Source organism: Erithacus rubecula, assembly GCF_903797595.1.
Source record: "Erithacus rubecula genome assembly, chromosome: 3".
Classification (NCBI taxonomy): Eukaryota; Metazoa; Chordata; class Aves; order Passeriformes; family Muscicapidae; genus Erithacus; species Erithacus rubecula.
The window spans coordinates 31350700-31361147 of NC_136689.1; positions in this window are offsets into that span (position 1 = coordinate 31350700).

The following is a 10448-nucleotide window of genomic DNA, read 5'->3' on the forward strand; positions in this document are numbered from 1 at the left end:
CCTGTAAGTATAAGAAGAATCCAGCAGAGACTTCCTCAAAAGTTTTGTGTTAAAAAAGAAAAAATGAAGATGTACTGCTCATCCCACTTGTCGTACTACACAAATATTTCAGATGTAGGGTAGAGGATTGCTGCTCACCAGACAGGTCTGCTTTTCAGGTAAGTTTATCATGCTCCTCCACCAAAGATGCCCTCTACATACCAAGGGTCATTTCTGCATACCAAGGGTCATTTCTGCATACCAAGGGTCATTTCTGGAGGATTATATCAGCCAGTACTTGGTAGCTCAGACAGCAGGCAGGAGGATAAACTTGCCTTTTCCCAGAATTTGCACTAATTGGGGTGATGGGCACAGTGAGCACTCTCTGCAGTATTGGTGCCACTGGCACTGGGAAATTAAACTCCTGAATACTACTGCAAGGAGAAACAGGGAAAAGTTGTAAATTTTACTGGTTTTGTGGACAGGAAGAAATGTTCGAAAGAAATGTAGCACTGTTTTCTTCAATCAGCTTCTATTCTTCAGCTGGGTCTCAGAATACAGAAAGAGTTGATCTCTTGCTTTATGCTTTAAGAGCTTTAATCTTCCTGCTGATACTGTATATTTTATCCTCGATGCTAACTTCAGTGTGAGAAATACTAATGGTCAAAATAAATGGGGCAAAAGAGATTAGAAAACTGGAGAGACAGCAGAAAGAGGAACAAAGCTGGAGAACAGCTCAAAGGCCAAAAAAAAGAGCATCACAGAACCTTGGTTTTAATGTTGTCAGATTTTCTGTCTTCGGCTATGCTCTCCCAGTGAGAAATGTATATTTTTATTCAAGAGTATACCTTGTAAAAGAAAAGGCTGAATTGTATGTTCTGAATACCACAAACAGCAAGTTATATTATGAATTCTGTTTAAAATTTTACAGGTATAAAGCCACTTCAGTCAAAGTGAGAAAATAAGGCACTCATATAATAGAAAAGTCAATTTTTGATGATTCCTGTCACTGGAGTTGCTTTTCAGGGTTGACAGATCTGAGAGACATATTCTGGCTGCAACCTTGTCAGACAAAACCACTGAAATAGAGGAAAAACACTATCAATGGAATACTAATGTTTTCTTTGCCTAAATGAAGTTCATGTTCCCTTAAAGTTGTGAAATTGTGTGGCAGTTTGCTATTCAGTGTCCACTAGCATTCATATCACCAACTAAATATTTCTCTCTGCTTATCTAACTGAAGGATGTTAGACATATTTTAAAATAGATTGATTGTGATTGATATCTTCACAGATGCTTTTGAAAACTTCCAAAGCTGTTTCTGTTTTTGTGTCAAAATGTTATTCCAAAGAGCTAGAAAGAATTCACTTGGTAGCATCTCCTAGTTAAAAATTGTTTTGACGCTCTTGTAGAAAAAAATGGATTGAATGTTAGCTTACTGTTTATAAACTTCACCAAGGATTGGTAGACATAATAACCAAATTATTTCAATCCTGAAGAACCTTAATTGAGATATTCAATTGTGGTATCCAAATTGCTTCACTTTTCAAAAGTGCTCAATTTTGAGAATTATATGTTCTTGATGCATTTCTTCATTTATCCTTGGTTTTGAGAAAGTTGGGGATTTTTTTTTTTTTTAGTTATTACACAGCCTGTTCTTCCCAGTGTTTTGTACAGTATTATGTAGACTATTTTCCATCAGCACTGTAGGTACAGTGTGTGTAGAGAAACACAAAATTAGATGAGGAAGGAAAAGAAATTATGTGTCAATACTACACTAACTTTGGCTCCATTTATTTTGGAAACTTCTCCACATCCATTTTATGAAATATATTTATACAGCTATGCATATTATTTGGTAAGTAGCAGTGAAGGCTGGAAACTCCACAAGGTGAAAAATGAATACCAGTTTTGTCCTGTCTGACAAACAGTAGAGTCAGATTGGTTGTGGAGTGCAATTATAGAAGGATTTTTTCTACATGGCTTCTTCCTTTCTGTCAAAATTATAGAGGCTTTTACCAGGAGTTTCACTGAGACTATTGTGTGAAATATGGATGAACTGTGTCATCCCATGGTATAGATCTAATATGTAAATGAGATTTCAAGAGAGAGCAGTAGAGAAGACTTCAGTGAATTGTGTCTTATTAGGAATTTTGAATTAATTGGTTCTCTGATCTTTATTTTGACAGTTATTCTTAACCAATATACAACAGTGATTGCAAACAAACAATTACTGTGGGTTTGATAGTTGCTAGAATATATACTTATATATAAGCATTTACTCACATAGAGTATATTTTTAAATTAAACTAAAGGACTTATTCATATTCTAATTTATTTATATATTTTATTAAGGATAATGGGTTAGAGAAAGTGATTTCAGCATATTTGCTATCATATCCCTTATAATTACAGAAACAATTGTCTATAAATAATTGCATCATATATCACTGATCAAATTAATCCTGCCATGTAGGTACTTTCCACTACTGTAAGGAAAATTTTTGATTACAGGTAGACAGCTAGAATTCCAAAAAAATAACCTGATGCTCTTTTATGTTATGTTAATAATTGCTGAAAATTTCAGGGCACAGACAGACCTAAATACTGCATAAAATTCTATGATACATTATGCCTTGCTTTCAAATCTGAACTGCTTATAAATGCAATAAAAAGTTTATTTATTGCTTGAAACCAGAGTAGAATAATTTCATATAACTTTTTTTTTTTTTTAACTGAAACTATTTTCACATGTAGTTTCTAATACAGTTTCTTATAATAATAGTTCTAATAGTTTCTTATAATGTTAAGTTCAGCATCAGGCTTCAACTCTTCAGTTCCTGTCTTCTGTAACCACTTGCAGGATATAGTGTTGTTATAAGTTAAGGTCATATGTTTTGATGAATTCTTGTAATGAATAGTTGCAGGAGTTTCAATGACCATTTCAGATCCTTCCTCCCTTCTTCCTCTTTCCCTCTCTTTCTCTATTTTTCTTTTTCTCACTCCCTTTCCCTTTCCCTTTCCCTTCTTCTTTCTCTCTTTCTCTCTTTCTCTCTTTCTCTCTTTCTCTCTTTCTCTCTTTCTCTCTTTCTCTCTTTCTCTCTTTCTCTCTCTCTTTCTCTCTCTCTTTCTCTTTCTCTTTCTCTTTCTTTTTCTCTCTTTCTCTTTCTCTTTCTCTTTCTTTTTCTCTTTCTCTTTCTCTTTCTTTTTCTCTTTCTCTTTCTTTTTCTTTTTCTTTTTTTCTTTCTCTTTCTCTTTCTCTTCTCTTTCTCTTTCTCTTTCTCTTTCTCTTTCTCTTTTCTCTTTCTCTCTCTCTCTCTCTCTCTCTCTCTCTCTCTCTCTCTTCTCTATTATTCTCTCTTTTTATCTCTCTCTCTCTCTTTCTCGTTCAATATTTCTTTCCTTCGTTCATTTTTTTCTTTCTTGTTGTATAATTTTCTTTTTCTTTCTTCCTTGTTCTTTCATTCTTTTTTTTTAATTCTTTCTTTTCTTTCTCGTTCAATATTTCTTTCCTTCGTTCATTTTTTTCTTTCTTGTTGTATAATTTTCTTTTTCTTTCTTCCTTGTTCTTTCATTCTTTTTTTTTAATTCTTTCTTTCTTTCTCGTTCAATATTTCTTTCATTCGTTCATTTTCTTCCTTTCTCATTCTATCATTCTTTCATTTGTTCATCTTCTTTTCTTCTCATTCTTTTGTTCTTTCATTTGTTCTTTTTCTTTTTCTCGTTCTTTCATTTATTTTCTTTTTTTCACGTTCTATCATTCTTTCATTCGCTAATTTTCTTTCCTTCTCATTCTTTCGTTCTTTCATTCATTCATTTTCTTTCTTTTTCTTTTGTTCTTTCATTCATTCATGTTTTTTCTTTCTTGTTCTATTGTTCTTTCATTCATTCATTTTCTTTCTTTGTCATTCTATTGTTCTTTCATTTGTTCATTTTCTTTCTCGTTCTTTCTTTCATGTATTGCTTTTTTTTTCTCGTCCTTTTGTTCTTTCATTCTTTCTTTTTCTTTCTCATTCTTTCATTCATTTTTTCATTTTCTTTCTATTTGGTTATTTTGTTCTTTCTTTCATTTTCTTTCTTGTTGTTTCATTCTTTCATTCTCTTTCTTTCTTCCTCATTCTTTCGTTCTTTTTTTCTTTCTTTCGTTCTTTTTTCTTTCTCGTTCTATCGTTCCTTCCTTCCTTCCTTCCTTCCTTCCTTCCTTCCTTCCTTCCTTCCTTCCTTCCTTCCTTCCTTCCTTCCTTCCTTCCTTCCTTCCTTCCTTCCTTCCTTCCTTCCTTTCCTTCCTTCCTCCTTCCTTCCTTCCTTCCTTCCTTCCTTCCTTCCTTCCTTCCTTCCTTCCTTTCCTTCTTCCTTCCTTCCTTCCTTCCCTTCCTTCCCTTCCTTCCTTCCTTCCCTTCCTTCCCTTCCTTCCCTTCCTTCCCTTCCTTCCCTTCCTTCCTTCCCTTCCTTCCTTCCCTTCCCTCCCTCCCTTCCTTCCCTTCCTTCCCTTCCTTCCCTTCCTTCCTTTCCTTCCCTTCCTTCCTTTCCTTCCCTTCCTTCCCTTCCTTCCCTTCCTTCCTTCCCTTCCTTCCTTCCCTCCCTTCCTTCCCTCCCTCCCTCCCTCCCTCCTTCCCCCTCCCTGATTTATATCACATGTTAAAAGTTTGGTTGTTCGCAACATGCTACCAAAGCCTCCCCTCAAAGCAGATTTTGAAGATGCTTATCAATAACATAATCTCACACATGGTAATATAGTTTATTTCAAATGCAATAAATGCTATTCCAGTGAATGTTAATCTAAATGATTGAACAAATAGGTTAAATAAACAGTTTGGATTATGAGAAAAATTGCAAGTGAATGAGTTTCAGATCATGCAGACAAGTGTTGTAAACTATTTCTAATAGATTGGTATAGTGCTCTTTTATATACATTGGCTGTTAAAACAACCCTTAAAATGTGATGGCCCTGTTGTTGTGAGGTTTTCTCATGCCAGTATCAAAGCATTTTTCATTGGTTTGTAATAACAAATTCAAGGGTTACAAATTTGCCAAAGACTACTTTGTGCAAAACTTATTTTCACAGGTGAGAATTTCCTCATGTGAGCTGTTTCACTCATGTCACAGGAATTCCTCACATTAACATGTTCCACTGTGTGAAAAATTTTGTTTCCCAGTCTTTAAGTGAGAAACCAGGTTGATTTAGTGAAATGTATGCATCAATTATTGGCAATTTGATGATGGTAATATAAATTCCTCTAGACTTTAATTAGCTTCTGATATATTCTTAATGTAAAATAGTATGGAGATCACAATCCATGTATTTTTCCTTTTGCATAGAGTGTTGACCCATGTAAGTCAACACAAGAAATTTCCAAGATAATTTTGAAGTCAGACCATGACAGGACAATATTGATATCCTAGCTGTTCCACTCTTAATACTTGAAGGTCACAAGTTTCTTGAAAAATACTTTACACTTGTTGTATTGTTGCATTTCTTATGAGACCAGGGCTAGAATCCTTGTTTCCTAACTACTACAGCACCTGCTATTATATGTCACATATGCTATCATTTCTGCCAAGCTGGCAGTGTTGGAAATCATAATGCTGTCCTGCTATCAGGTAGAAAGATCTTGGTTCAGCAAATCAATAAATGTATTCTTTATTTGGAGATGACATCACTGAATTATGAGAGATAAAGGCTAAATTGCTAAAATAGAAAGTTATATATATATATATATATATATATATATATATATATATATATATACACACACATTTAGTTCTGAACTGAGAACAGAAGTATATTTACTTGTCATGTCACAGTTATAGCTTAGTGAGACTATTGTAAAGAAGTTTATGCCATATCTTGATAGTTAACACGGCTAACCCTTTTCCACCTAAAATTTAGGGATGGTTGGCACTACCCTTAGAGTAATTTAATTCAATATATATGGTGTGTCTTAGGCACTCATCTAAAGACATCTATTTTTGCTATAAAAGGGCTATAGTTGTGAGCCCATTGAATATGGTGATAATTTCAGTAATAAGGAGAAATATAGGAGTGACTGGATTTCAAAACCAATTCTCAGTGTTTGAAGTATTGGTGATTTATTTGTAATCACAGGCAAGTGACAATCTGCACTGTTTTGGGGTAGGAGGGAGTTATCAAATCTTCCCACTTTTTCATTTTAGGAGAGATACAATGCTAATTTAAAGAACTATGCTGAAGATTCGGAGTATAATGAAGAAGAACTATTAAAAGTAATTTTTTTTTCTTTTTGAGAAGATTGTTGTTCTGAGATACAGAATGCCTCATTCTATAGTTTGTCTGGGCAATTGAAAACAGATCCTGTAGCACAATTTATCTTTTGAAGCCTTGGAAAGAATCTAAAACCAAAATCAGTTTATTTCTGTTTCAGCTGATTCTAGGTCCAAGTATGGAAACCTTTAGAGATTTTTTGCTGCTAGTTGCAATTAGGTTATGCAAATTTATGCCTTCTGAATTTCTTTCTTCTACTGGATAACCAGACTCCATTTTCATTCATATGGAATTCATATTGCTTGTGTACCTGGACCTACAGCTATTTATCTGGCACTTCATGTTTTGTCTGTGATTTTTTTTTTTCTGGATTAATTGCAAATTAGGGCATGAATTTTCTGTTATAATTTGTTCATTTAGAAATTGCAAAATTTACTTATTTTCTCCCTCCTCTCCCCTGCCCCCCCTCCCTCCCCAGTTATTATCCAAACTGTTGCTTATTATTTTAACAATTGATTTGAAAAATTATATTGTTGATGCACAAAGATAAAAAAGCACATACAAGGCAATAAACCTTTTTGAATTTTTTTTCACATTTTATATTTTTAGGAATATTTAAGTATGGTGGTTGTATTTACCAACTATGAAAGGTTGTTCATACTAATGGTGACTCACTAAGTGTTTTGCTGAGTCTCTGTGATTAGCAAAATACAATAACAGTACAAAATTACTGTAATTTGGGACTTGGATCTATGACACGTCTCCACTTTTCTGTTTGCTTTTCTTTGGGGCTGAAAAGGTTAGATTTCTATAAATAGGACATGATCCAATAATCTGTAGAATTGTCTGTCCTTTGCTTTTGAGAGTCTGTGACATTTTCTTTTGATGATACCAGGTTCAATGGCTTTAGAGAAGTACAATTGTGCTGAAAGGAAATGGTGCCCAGACTTATTTTGGCTTCATTCTTCTTTTTCTGTTAATACTTGTAAATGTTTTTATATCGTCATTTCCAAGATGCAGTTTCCAAGAGGTTATATTGTTGGGGAGAGGCATTAAATATAACCATGCCATACTTTGCAATGTGGAAAATTACATGCTCATTGTGAAGCCTATACTTATGGCAAGGCATAGGTAGTAAAGATGTTAATAAATTCCCTGAAGTGTGTTCCTAGTTCCCTCGTGTACTAGCACATCAAATACCAATCCATTTTGACCAATACAGACAGTTTTGCAGACAGCAAGATGTTCACACTTGGCAAACTTTTAAATCCATGTTTAGGCATAAAAGTTTCAGTGAAATAATTTTTAGTGCTTTTGAACCTTGGCAGCTGCTTTTGGCTTGAAGATAATTTTTAGTTATTCACTTTTGCTGGAATCATTAATGATGGTAAATGGCAGTGAGTGGGTTGTATCAATTGTAACTTTTTAAAAGTTAAAAAAAAAAAAGAAATATGAGAATTTGATCGTGACTTGGAATCACTGTAGTCTTATTTGCCTATTCTAAAATAACTGTTGCTTTGAATAAATGAAAAATTTTACTGTGTTAACATCTGGGCAGAGAGTCAGGAGGTGCTGTTTCTTCAGTTCATTTATATACAGAAAACTAATTTTCATTGTAGGCACTGTGATGATTAAGAAAAATTTAATTAATTGATAGGTAAAGGTCAGCTATTAGGATATGCTAATCTCTCACATTAGAAACATCTCATTCCAGGTAATTCTCTATCCTGGAATGGCTTGAGGGTAAACCAAGGAAGAACAACAAGGCCAAAGTTAGGTTACTTCAAAAAGAGTGGGTTTTTAGGTAGAACCACAAGAAAATGCCAAAATATCCTTCTTGGTTTCACTTTCTCTGTCTTTTATGTAGGAAGACCTCTGTAATCAGTGTCATTCAGAAAGCAACTGAAACAGGAGTATCTCTTATCCTGCATCTGAGTTCTTTTACAGGACTTGTGCACAGAGGTTCTTTTTTTAACCAGGGTCCTTTGCTGTGTGTACTTTGAATCAAATATTCTAGAAGAATATCAAATCTAGTGGAAAGTAACACTTCCTTTAAAAAAATCATCTGTATTAATTCTTCTGCTTTAGAAATCAACTCCTTCCAGTCAGATGATACATTAAATGTCTGGTATGTGCTGGTTTATGATGCCTTCCCTATATTTATCTACTTCTGAGGCAATTTGGCATAACTCTTATTTGTATCTCATTTATTAATAACAATTAAAAATTTCAAGTGTCTAAAGTCTGGTATGAATGCTGAAGACAAATTTCCCATATCTGCATGTATAAGTGTCAAAGGCACTAGATCATCTCATGTTTTCTCTCTCAATTTCAGTCTGGATCTCAAGAAAAGAGCAGAAACAAAACTTTATTTTCACCATAAGCAGAGCCTGGTGACCTTTTCTCTCATTCTTAGAATACATAAAAATAATTTTAACATCTCTACACCTCATTCTGACAACAAGTTTAGAAGATTAAAGTAGTACTTCATAGAATGTACCACTAATTTTCTTTAATTTATTTAATTAAATGAGCATGGATAATAGAATTTTTAGTAATGCCTCACTATAACAGGTGATACATGTTTATTTTTACAAAATGCAAATACAATGAATATATAATATTTTAACCAGCTTGGTTAAATAAAGTAATCTAAATAATGAAATTATATTTCCCTAATTAAGGAATGACAACAGTTAAGTGCTATGGAAAGATTTCTATCTCTCACTGTATTTTCTACTAGACAAGAAGCTCTTGTTTCTGATTATCTCTTCCTTTTTGGGTAGCATCAGAAAGTCATGAATTTTCTGATTTACTATCACTATTAAAATCTACAGGAGCTTTTTAGAATCTAAGTCACTTCCTCAACTTCCTTTCCAATTAGTATGATTTTCATTAAAATTTAATTCAAATGTTTCCATACTGAATTGGGCTTTACTATGAGACTTATGCCATTAAAAGCACTACATTTGTCTAAAGGTAGCTGGCATTATTTACCCAATACTATGCATACTTTGCTGGTTTTAAGAACAGAGTATTTGCTTCACATTTTTTATTGCCTTCTGACTGAATCCATAACTCCACAGGGAGCAAAAAGTGAGGAAAAGACTTCATAGTCATGCAAACATAGTGTAATTAATTTCATATTGTTACTATAATGGCTCCCAAATCAACTGGAGTGAAATAGCAGCTTCATCCAGTGTCAGTCTTATAATCACCTACTGGAACATGTCTTCCATTTCTCACTACACATGATAACACACATAACTGATGGACTGATACATAGGTTTCCCCACATTCCAGAGTAGAGGCTGTGCATCAAAAATCACTGGTTGTTAAGTGTGTATTTATTTTTCCTAATTTTATTGCCCAAGCAGGATGAAGTGGAAATAAATATATAGCTTAGATAGTGAGGAGTAAAGGATATTTTAATAATCCTAATGATAGGGATGCAAGAAACTTTTATTTGTTCTAATTATTTCAACAGCTCTTTCGATGATGCGTAAAAATAAGCAATCTTCTAGAATATTTCTGAAAACTTATTATTTTTTGTGTCTAATTATTTTTGCCAGTGAATATAATTTCTGATCAGTCAGATCCCAAACACTGGAAACATAACTATCCTATCTTTCATGAATGTGTTTAATAGACTTGTGAAAATAGGCACAATGGTAACTATAAAAAATGTTGGTGAACATTGAATAGAATAATTACTGGATGTGTCCTACACAGATTCTGCTTACATATGTTACAATAGTATGCTGGTTTTGATTCCTATTCAAAATTCATTACCCTCTCCACATGTCTGATGCAGCTATTTTTTCCCCATGCTGTAGATGAAGTAGATCTGCTGAAGCTATATTATGCAAAGGATAATAGAAAAGGAAAACTATTGTGTCTATGAATCCCTAAATATTAAAAATAGAGGGGTTTGTGTGAATTAGCTGTATAACACACATAACATTGAAAATGCATATTATGGATGCAGATTCTCATTTGGGAAAATACAGAAAAACACCCACCTTCCTAAAAAAATTGGAAGGTCACTTCCATTACTCAAATATGTCTTTTGTTTATAGCTTTACTTGGTACAGAATTTCCTAAGGTGCTTCATATTTCATCAAAACCTGCAATCTTTGTGCTCAGCTGTTTTGTAGGTATTGTTCAACACCTTCAATTTAGTTTGTATACTTCTACCTGAAGATATAGCAGTGCTGTAACTTTTAAA